The following is an 8,628-nucleotide window of genomic DNA, read 5'->3' as shown; positions in this document are numbered from 1 at the left end:
TCATGAAAAATGTCCCTTACTGTATCCATAAAGGATTGAAATATGAATAGAATTTTGGTGTGTGGTAAGAACATTCTGCTGAGAAGACTTATGGTAAGTCTAGACAATAGAAAACACCTCTATGTGATTAATTTATACTGTGTGTGGAAGTGTAGTAATAATTTGTATAGAAAATTTCCTAAGTCCAAAAGCAAGCATATTCTCTCTCTTTGGTTGACTCAAAGGCACCTCAAACTCAGTCCATCTTAGTATTCAGGATTTTCTCCCACAAATCTGATCAATTTTAATGTTTTTGTTCTCAGAACAAGGCCTTCTTATCCCTCTAGTTGCACCAGCCAGATACCTAAGAGTCAATCTTAACCCTCCTTTCCTTTTCATCTTTTGTATCCAATCTATCACCAAGTTCTCTGGATTTTATTTTCTAAATTCTGCACCTTCAACTACTCCCCTGCAGATATTTTATTTACTACTGAATTAATTTCCTATTGAATAATACAGAATTCTATCTTTACTACCACCAACCAAGATGTTGGTCCTGGCTCCTTATCTGCAATCATTTCCTTTTTTATTTTATTTTTATCTTGTTATTATGATATGTTAGTCACCATACAGTACATCATTAGTTTTTGATATAGTGTTCCATGATTCATTGTTTGCCTATAATTCCCAGTGCTCCATGCAATACGTGCCTTCCTTAATACCCTTCACTGGGCTAGCGCATCCTCCCACACCCCCTCCCCTCCAAAACCCTCAGTTTGTTTCCTCAGAGTCCATAGTCTCTCATGGTTCATTTCCCCCTCTGTTTATCCACCCCTGCATTTTCCCCTTCCTTCTCCTAATCTCCCTGCTATTCCTTATGTTCCACAAAGGAGTGAAACCACATGATAATTATCTTTCTCTGCTTGACTTATTTTACTTAGCATAATCTTTTCCAGTCCCATCCACATTGATGCAAATGTTGGGTAATCATTCTGATGGCTGAGTAATATTCTGTTATATATATGGACCACATCTTCTTTATCCATTCGTCTGTTGAAGGGCATCTTGGCTCCTTCCTCAGTTTGGCTATTGTGGACAATGCTGGTATGAACACTGGGGTGAATATGGCCCTTGTTTTCAATATGTCTGTATCTTTGGGGTAAATATCCAGTAGCACAATTGCTGGGTCATAGGGTAACTCTTTTTTAACTTTTTGAGGAACCTCCACACTGTTTTCCAAAGTGGCTGTACCAACTTGCATTCCCACCAACAGTGTAAGGGGGTTCCCCTTTCTCCACATCCTCTCCAACATTTGTTTCTTGTCTTGTCAATTTTTTGCCATTCTAACTGATGTAAGGTATCTCAATGTGGTTTTGATTTGAATTTCCCTGATGGCTAATGATATTGAACACTTTTTCATGTGTCTGTTAGCCATTTGTATGTCTTCATTGAAAAGGGTCTGTTCATATCTTCTGCCCTTTTGCCCATTTTTTGATTTGATTATTTGTTTCTGGGGTATTGAGTTTGAGAAGTTCTTTATAGATCTTGGATACCAGCCTTTTCTCTGTAGTGTCATTTGCAAATATCTTCTCCCATTCTGTGGGTTGCCTCTTTGTTTTGTTGACTGTTTCCTTGGCTGTGCAGAAGCTTTTTATCTTGGTGAAGTCCAAAAAGTTCATTTTTGTTTTTGTTTCCCTTGCCTTTGGAGACGTGTCATGAAAGAAGTTGCTGTGGCCAATGTCAAAGAGGTTACAGCCTATGTTCCCCTCTATGATGCAATCATTTCCTAATGGATACTTCCTATCTGTCCTTTAATCTGAATCAAACATCCTTAACATGGCCTCTAAGGCACCCACATATTAATCCCTTGCTTAACTCTCCAGCCTCATCTCTATCATGTTCTTACCTTTCTTTCTCTCTCTGTTCCAAATGAGATGACCATCTTTTAGTTTCTTGACTTGTCTTTAAGTATCTTATGCCATAGGGCTTTTGCACCCACTCTTCTGCCTAAAACACATTCACCCCTCTTCACTTATTTAGCGTCTGTCTATTCCTACTTGAGTTCTGGTATCACTTTCATAGGGAAGGCTTTCTTTAGCCCTTCAGTGTATAATCCCTCTCGTAGATATTCTCAGAGCACTACATACCCATTATTTTCAGCACTTATCATAATTAAAACTTATTTTTTGCATCTGAAATTAATGACTGTTCTTCCTTTAGAAATGAACTCCATACAAATGAGGACTTTGTCTATGCTTACTATTATATTCTCTGACCTGACACATAGAGATGCACAAAGATTTGTGCTAAATAAGGTTTTTGGGTCAAATTTGGGGGGAAACATTAAGTACTAAAGTAAGGAATTTAAAAGTTACCAAATTTTTTATAAGAACTAAAAATATTTAAAGTGTTCTAGAGCTGTAACTCTCTTAATTGGGGAAAACGAGTTGGAGAGATGAGATTTTGCTCTCAATAAGTTAGTAGCACATTATTTGAAAAAGAGACTATGGAAGCCTGAAGTAAAAATGCTAGAGTAATAACAAAACAGGTAGGAATGATGCAAGAGAAGTTGTCAAATAGACACAGCAAAATTTGTATCTTGAATATGGGAGGAAAACAAAAATGACTGAAAATGACTCAAAACAGGCCAACTGCATTTTATTAATAGAACAATGATGAAACTAATGTATGTAGACACTATTCTTTGGAGCTTCATGCATCTTCCATGTTTTATATACTTTTCTCATGCATTGGTGCTTTGAAAAGAGACTGAGAATCAGCTAAAGCAAACACCTGGTCTTTTGTTAAACTCTACATTCACCAAATTATTATTTCCCTAAGTGCGGGTAGAAAATTACTTAAGTGTATAATGTAATGAAGACTTAAAATATCTGAGTTTTATTTCTAAAATTAAAAGAAGAGTAAGCCCAATTAAAGATCTTGCCCTAAAGTAATATGATTACTAGAGTATGAAATGTATCACCTAGTATTTTCAAAAAGGATTTTAAAATTCATCATTTCTAGACCAGTGTATAATTCCACAAAGTGTAGAAATTTATATTGGATAGGACAGAACTGGGATTAAATATTACTTCTGAAAAGTATAATTCCTTTTGTGATCTCAGTGGTCTGATCTCTTTCTACCCAAAACTTGCTGAATTTTTCCTTTCTCTGATTACATATAGGGATTTTTAATTCAGTGGCACAGAGGAAAGAGGAGCATTCTACTGTGAGCTCTGGGAGACCTGTTTTTTTGCTTTTAAATCTATGTAGCCTAGTGGTGATTATTAACTGCTAATTGTAGGAAGGAAGGAAAGGGATGGAAGGAAGATGGTTAATTTTTAATTTCCATTAGTTAGGCCATAGAAAAAGGTAAATGGATTAAACTGGTAATATGGAGAGGAAAGTGGAGGGAAAGAGATGAAGAAACTGCTACTCAAATGTAAGGTGGATTATTAAGGGTGATTGGACTGACATTTCAAGAAAAAGATGTAGGAGGCAAAAGGAACAATTAGAAGAAATATGGGAGGGAAGGAAGGAGGGCAAGGAAGGAGGAGATGGGGGAGAGGAATTGAGACTAAGGGAGAATAGAGAAAAGAGGAACCACTGAAGTCTCAGCTCTTGTGCTGTTAAACCCCCCAAATTTTACCCAAAAACGTTATTTAGCACAAATCTTTGGTGAAACAAACTTACAGGCTTCATGCATGATCAAAAGTCATCCCTAAAGAGATGACAAATATCAATTTATGCCACATTTGAAAAGTAACAAGCATGGTGCCCTGGTTGTTATATGCAAGTAATGAGTCATGGAACTTTACATCAAAAACTAGGGATGTACTGTATGGTGACTAACATAATATAATAAAAAAATATTATCAAAAAAAAAAAAAAGAAAAGTAACAAGTAAGTCCTTAATTGTTTCTGGGCGGTGGTTACTGGTACTAATTGTGTTATAGATAATCTAATTATTAGAGAAGTGACAGTATTTTAGGAAAAACTGGGATTGTTTATCTCAAATAAGACAGTGGCAGAAAAAAAAAATGCCCTTTACGACTATGAAATATCTGTTGTCTTCCCAGGTGAGGCATAGGGTGACTTTTTGGAGACTCAGGTACCCTTATCTTTCTAGGAATACAATCCAAACTCCATGTTTATTTGAGCCTAGGACTTGGGAGCATAACCCACTCTCTCTCATTAATTGAATTGTTACCTGATTAGTGTATTTTCCAGGTCCTTTATTTTCAAAGCCCTCTTAATCTTGAGCTTCCAAAACAGAAGTAGATTCAGATATGTGCAACAGAAAACAGAGGGGACCAGGGCTTGAGGAACTTTTGGAAATTCAGTTTCGTATTCTAAAATTACCCAATTTTCAATTTTAGCAAATGAAATTATTTGTGGTCATCAGTACCTTGGAAGTTTTACCTCAAAAAAAAATCTTAGTCATTGTCTTAGAACCTCAATGATCAAAAGAAAAGAAGGAGCCTAAGGTATATAAACATATGGAAATTTTTCCCAGAGAGGGATGCCTGTGGTCTCTTGGGCCACTTGCGTCAGAATCACCTGCCAGAGTATAAAACAGATTCCTGTGCTCAAGCTTGACTAACTAATAAGAATATCTGGAATGGGAACTTTTTGTTTAAAAAAACACCACAGGTATTTTTTTATGCCTTCTTTTGGGAAACGATCTCAAACTGTTACTCTCTAAAGCTTTGGTTCTCTTTTTTTCTTTCAACAATTTCATTAAAAGCCTTTTCCTTCTATTGAGCTCCTGTCTTTTCCTGTCTAACGTCCTATTCTTTTTCTTAATTTTGTAAAACAAAAGCAAATATAACCGCTCTTTAGCATAATTCTTCAAATAATCACAACAAAATGGTATTGTACCTTCTTCATTCATCTTACCTCCCAAATTGTTTCAATTATTCTTCATATAGCATGGTTTATAGTGCCTTCAAGATTGCTTTTGACACTGTGAAAAGAGCATATTTACCAACTTATGTTATAATCACAAATGCAGTTTGGCATACATATTTGATGTATGCAATTAAGTCTTCAATTTCCAACCTGAAATCCCATTAAATAATGCTGCTTCCACTATAATTTTTTTGTATCATTTCACCATATTTGCATCCAGAAAATAAACACAGCTTTGTTGTATTCTGTATTTAAAAAAAACAAAACAACAACACAAAAAGACAAAAAAAGTGTGTTGGGGCACCAGTTCGTTAAGCGTCTGACTCTTGATTTGGGCTCATATCATATTCCTAGGGTCATGGTGAAATTAAGCTGTGTTGGGCTCTGTGCTGAGTGTAGAGCCTACTTGGGACTCTCTCCCTCTCTCTGTCCCTCCCCCACCTCTTGCATGCATGCACACATGCTTGCTCTCTCTCTCTCTCAAAATTTAAAAAATTAAAAATAAGTGTACTATGTAACACAATTTCTTTTGACATTTTTCATTTTAAAGTACATGTTTGTTATTTTTGAGAATTAAAGGGGTACTCATTCACTTCCCTTTTTATAAATCAAGTATTATCGAATTTTAAATAAAGTTTACACCTTCAATTACTCAGAAGTCACAAGTCTCTGTCCCACGTGTAAAACATGGATCTAGAATGTAACTTTTAAATTATCACAAAACAAATCATCTCATATATGCTTGTGACCATACTCCAAATGTTTGTGTCCTTCCCACATTCATGTGTTGAAAACCTAATCTCAAATGTGACGGTATTTGGAGGTAGGGCCTTTTAGAGGTGATCAGGTCATGAAGGCAGTGCTCTCATGAATGAGATTAATGCTCTTTTAAAGAGGACCCAGAAAACGAGCCTTTCCCTTCCCCTTTGTGAAGACCCAGTCACCTGTGAACCAGGAAGTAGGTTCTCACCAGATACTAAATGTGCCTCTGCTTGGATCTTAAACTTCCCAGCCTCTTGAGCTATGAGGAATAAATTTCTGTTGTTTATAAGCTACCCAGTCTATGGTATTCTGTTTTACCACCTGACAGTTTGTCAACATTATTATTTATTTATTTTTACAATACCCATGGCTCAGTCATAGATAAGGAATTAGAAAAAGTTGTAGTTAGGACTATTAACAGAGGGGCTTGGATTCTGTGTTTTCTATATTTAGAACACAGAAGGAGCACCTCAGTAAAATAAGGGTAACCATTGTTTTGCTAAAATATATAATAATATTTAATGAAACGTTTCGGCCATTAGTAAGCATATTTTTTTAATATGATTAATTTTTACTTCTCAAAATGCTTGATTTCTGCTAAACACTGCAGCAGACAGGTAGCTAGAGACTGGTATAGCACATTTTCAGACTGATTTTATTATTTTAAACGTTTTGCCTTTGAGTTCAATAATAATTAATGGAACTGGATGATATCAAATGGATGGTCAAATATTTGTAAAGTAGTTAATCATTTTGCACTCCCATTGCTATTCAGTCAGGAAAGCACATTTAGGATTATTGTAAAACACAAAAGTGGGAAGGGAAATTATAAGGTATAAATTGATTAAAGCATTTTTTGCAGAACTACAACAATTAGCTTTGTTCCCATTGTTTCAATTTCTGACCTAACTAGCTAAAATGGCTAAAGAAGAAAAATTATCAGTAGCCCTGCATCAAATAAACACAATAAAGGCTAACAAACTTTGATAGAAAGCCCTATATTTAGGGAAAGTTGAGAAAAACAGAGATGAATTTGAATTCACACATGGGCAACAAATGTTACCCTAACCTTAATTCTAACTTTGACCTGAAAGCTAGATTCACCAACTCCCACCCCAAGATTGTGAATTTAATATGGTAGCGCCTAGATACTGGAATCTTTTAAAAATCTCCCCACGTTCTAAAATGCAACCACACTAAATGACTTGACAAAAGGTTAATTATTTGTTAGTTATTTGGCATAAGGATTCCAGAAGAAAAAAAATAAAATGAGCCCCTCACAAGGCATGTCACATACATCAGAATCATAAGTATGAAGTAACTGCACATATTTAGACATGTAAGCAAACGTGAATACTTTTTTCATATCAATTTTTATTAGATAGCCATGGAAGGGGAGGAATCATTACTATTTCATAAGGTAACTTTAAAATGAAAGTTTTCTTATTTATGTAGTTCTCTGGTAAACATAGATTTAGCTTATCTCAAATTATCGCAGTTATCATTGGGGAGAGAAGAGGACATGTTAACCTAGAAGTTATTTATGACTGTTTGTCCAGAGCCATTCATTTTAAAATATAATGACATTAGAATTACTTTAGATAAAAATATTAATAGAATTTATAATTTAGGCCTATCTTCTATGGGCTACATCAAAAGTTGGCAAATGTTTTCTGTAAAGGGGCAAATAGTAAATATTGTATATTTTGTGGGCCTTATGGTCTCTGTCACTGTTCAGGCTTGCCATTGTAGCATAAAGCAGGCACAGATAACATGTAAATGAGTGTGCATGACTGTGTTCCTATTCAGCTGTATTTATTATTTATAAAAAACAGATGGTGGACTGGTTCTAGACCAAAGGCCAGACCACAGCTTGCCAAACGCTGATCTATGTTAGTTGAACTCTCTTTCCCTCATTTTTGAGTTCAGTGGTAAATGTTTAAATAGCAGAAAATTATACTGAAGGCATCACTTATGATCCCTTGGGTCTGCTCCACTGAGAGTGGTGAATGGAGAGTTGGGCACTGGCATCAGGTACACCAAACACAAAACAAAAGAAAGCCCTCAGTAATTAAGACAAATAATGTTTATGTGACATTAAAAGAAAACAAAAGTTTGCAAACTCTAGAGCCCAAAGTTCCACTGTCTGCTTTTGTAAACAAAGTTGTATTTGAACCAGGGCTCAGATTAGGTTGAGGTGAGTGAGGCAGGGTTGTGCAAGGGAAAAATGGGATCTCGCCTTTCTTTGAAATTTTGGTACTTTGTACATTAGGAATTTTTTGCATTAATGTTGATTATTTTTAATATAGCAAAAAATATTAATTCTCTTAATTACTGAGTTTAACTCTTCAGATTTTATTTCTAAGGCAAATACTTCACTTTTTTCACCCTGGTTCTAACCAGGTTTTGGTTGACATACTTTAATATCACTAACATAGTTACTTAAAATAGTTACAAACAACCTAAATACATTTACTAATGATCATATTCTATGATAGTTCCAGACTATTTCAAGTATTTCCCTTTTTCATAGGTCTTCACTGAGAGGTAACCAGTATGCTGAAAATGAGTCGCAGGTTTACCATTGGAAAAGGTTAAATATTGCCTGGAATACAAATATAATTTTGTATGTGTTTGTCATTAAATACATTAGACAACCCAGGCTACATGACTATTTGGCACTTCTATTAACTACTTACTAGCTTTAAGGGAAGATCTGTTTTTGCATGTTGTTTTAATTTGCTTTGTAACTTATTTATATTCTATTTTCAATTGATCATGTATCCACTGATGTTCAAAAATCTATATCTAATAGACTTGTTGAATCACTATGTTGTACAACTGAAACTAATATAACATTGTGTCAACTGTACTTCAATAAATTTATGTCTACAGGTTTTATCAAATATATATATTATATATAAATATTATATATATTATATATAAATATTATATATATAAATATTTATATATATA

Source organism: Ursus maritimus, unplaced genomic scaffold (assembly GCF_017311325.1).
Source record: "Ursus maritimus isolate PB19 unplaced genomic scaffold, ASM1731132v1 scaffold_29, whole genome shotgun sequence".
Classification (NCBI taxonomy): Eukaryota; Metazoa; Chordata; class Mammalia; order Carnivora; family Ursidae; genus Ursus; species Ursus maritimus.
The sequence above is the reverse complement of the archived record's forward strand: the minus strand, read 5'-3'. Positions refer to the sequence as shown.